The following is a 3,461-nucleotide window of genomic DNA, read 5'->3' on the forward strand; positions in this document are numbered from 1 at the left end:
CTAACTGATAAAGGTGTTGTATTTTCTCTGGTAAGATTTTATATCTTGCTTTAAACAAAATGATTAGTGTTTGAAACTTAACCAAATCTTCTAACTTTAATATTCTGGATTTAGCAAATAATTTGCTTGTATGTTCTCGGTAGTTAACTTTATGAATAATTCTTATAGCTCTCTTCTGTAGAATAGATAAAGGTTTTATATTTGTCTGATATGTGTTCCCCCAGACTTCTATGCAATAAATAATATATGGTACGATGAGTGAACTATAGAGTATTTTCATTGTTTCCTTATTTAATACATCCTTCACTTTGTTTAAAACAAAAATATTTTGGGAAATTTTTCTTTTAATGTGTGCTATGTGAGGTTTCCATGATAGCTTATCATCTATAATTACACCAAGAAAACGAAACTCAAACACTCTCTCAATATCAACTCCATCTATGGATAAAGCAACAGGTTCATTTATTTTCCTATTTCCAAAGACCATAAACTTTGTCTTTTCTAAACTCAATGACAACTTATTTACATCAAACCATTTCTTCAGTTTTGTCATTTCATATTCAATTGATTCTGCTAGTTTCTGTATATTATTTCCAGAGCTGAAGAAATTAGTATCATCTGCAAATAAAACAAACTGTAATAATTTGGAAACATCACAAATGTCATTAATATATAAAAGAAACCATTTAATTCAGGGTTCACCAATCTCGGTCCTGGAGGGCCACTGTCCTGCAGAGTTTAGCTCCAACCCCAATTAAACACTCCTGAACCAGCTAATCAGGGTCTCACTAGGCATAATAGAAACTTTCAAACAGGTGTGTTGGAGCTGGTTGGAGCTAAACTCTGCAGGACAGCGGCCCTCCAGGACCGACATTGGTGAACCCTGATTTAATTGAACTGTGTCCATGTTTTCAAGACACTTACATTGTTTTTGCTCTGTCCACTGGGAGTTTTGATTGGTTTTGCACCCCAGTCAGACCTGTCTGTTGAGACATGCTTGTTCGACTTCATGCAGCTCTGCGCAGACCGATCGGCGGCTTACTTGAAGCAATGCATGCCGGTAAGAATTTTTTTCCGACTTGATACAGCGTCGACGCCACGTGTCTGTGAACTTTATTCTTGTTCAAACAGACGCTGTATGAAGCCGTACATAAAGTATTGAATGAAAATGTCTCTGAAACATCTGTGTATTATTTGGCAAATATTGCATTTATTTCACTTCAGCTGTGGTAAAGTATGCAAACACCACGTGAGCAGTCACTACGGGAACCAGAAAGTGTCCGACTTCACGTCTCCGTTTGCAGCTCCTCCCCGCCTGCCCCGCGGCTACATCCAGCCGCAGCCGATGTCGAACACACCTATTGACTGAAGCGCATCATATCTGTCTGTGATTGGCTGAAGCACAGGGCTCCACCGCAGTAGTTTTAAAAGTGTCTGTCAAATGTAAGCTTGCCCTGTTGCTCCGCGGGGACATTTTTCTAAGTACTTTGTACTTTTGGTAAAAAATAAGTTGAATATATTTATTTTTATTCTACTCAAGTTTAAGTAAAAGTACCACAATATAATTGTACTAAAGAAAGAAGAAAAAAAATCTAAAAATCTACTCAAGTACTGTAATGAAAGTATTTGTAATTAGTTACTTTCCTTCTTGGGAACAACACAATTGTTATGTAGAAATGACATCAGTGATTCAGGCTATTTCATGATGATTATAAAACCATCAACAGGTAACCATAATCAGCTGATCTCATTTCACTTTAGCTTTAGCTAAAACAAATATATTTAATAAACACACTGCCACAGCAGCCCAAAAAAAGACAAAATATATAATAAGAGTTAAATGAGGTAGAAAGTAACTAATTACAAATACTTTCATTCGATGGCATACATCATAGTCACGTGGTGTCGGTGTTGTATCAAGTCGAACAAAATTTATTACAATCTTTATAATGGCAGTGAATGGCTGGAAAAAATTGAAAACCCATAAAAGTGCATCCATTCATGATTTAAAAAAAATGCACTGCTATTATAAAGCTTGGAAGAGCCAGGACATTTTGTAATATAACTCTGATTGTGTTCGTCTGAAAGAAGAATGTCATTTACACCTAGGATGGCTTGAGGGTAAGCAAATCATGGGCTAATTTTCCTTTTTGGGTGAACTATCCCTTTAAAGACATCAGTCATTCTTATGAAAATACCTGAGATAGTTTGATGAACACAGATATATTATCGCTATCATGCGTTTATCTTCATGTTTCATCAGTCAAAACGTCTCTATTTGCATGTTATTTTATCCATAAGGCATTTCCTTAAACGTCATAAGTTTAATACACCTATGAATCTCACTTGTGGACTTTCTGCACGAGGGATGAATGCGTACTGGGCTTCCAGTATGAATGAAACAGATATGACATGAGAGTCTTTAGCGCTCCATATCGCTATCATCTCCCCATTTTGGGTAAGAATAGAAAAATAATACTAAAGTACTTTGTAACGTAGTTACTTGAGTAGTTTTTAAGCAAAATACTATTTTACTCTTACTTGAGTTATATTAATTTTCAGTACTTCAACTTGTACTCAAGTAAATTATTACTTAAGTAGCAATACTTTTACTTAAGTAAAAGATGTTAGTACTCTTTCCACCACTGCATCATACAAAACTCATCAGTGGCTCCCAGAATGCATTGCAGCATGAAGCATATCTCAAGCAAGATTCTGGTGTCGATTTGAAACAGTCGTTTAAAATATATAATCTTTTTTATTATTTTTTATTAAACTTCAATGCTTGACTATTTTTTTTATTGAAACACTATTTGATAAATGAATTGAATAACACACATGAGAAGAGGTCTAGAAAAGATCAGCTGATGATGATCATATTCTCAAGTAGCTGACATCATCTGACCACATTTTCTCTTACCGTTCATGCCATAACAAACAGTTACAGCAGTCAGAGAAAAACTAACATTAAAACATCAAAAGTCAAACTGCCCATCTAAAGCAAACACTGATCATCATAATGGTGACAAACTATTATTTTCAATAAATCATCAACATCTAAACCTCTGTTAATCTCAATAATGACTTTGTACACATATGACAGATGTAAATCTGGTTTGTAATAAGTGAAGCTGGTGATGCTGTTTGTGGAGTTGTTTAATGACGCTAGAACCTGACATCAAATGTTAAGACCTCAACCCAATTTACATGTCCATGTCCAACAAAATTTCTATCTGGGGTGAACTCACACTGTGGCCATAATATGAGCACACGGTGAGTGCACTGTGCGGTTACACTTTTAGCTCACTGTGACCTCAAATTGTGATCATATGGAGAGATCACTGTGACATCAAAGTGTTGACTGGGAGTCTTGTTACATAAGAGGCAAAAGGCAAAAATGAAAATATCTTGGCTCCGCCTCTGGTGGGAGAATGTGTTGCTCACTCAGTGTATAAATATGA

The sequence above is a fragment of the Abramis brama genome, assembly GCF_963993115.1.
Source record: "Abramis brama genome assembly, chromosome: 1".
NCBI lineage: Eukaryota > Metazoa > Chordata > Actinopteri > Cypriniformes > Leuciscidae > Abramis > Abramis brama.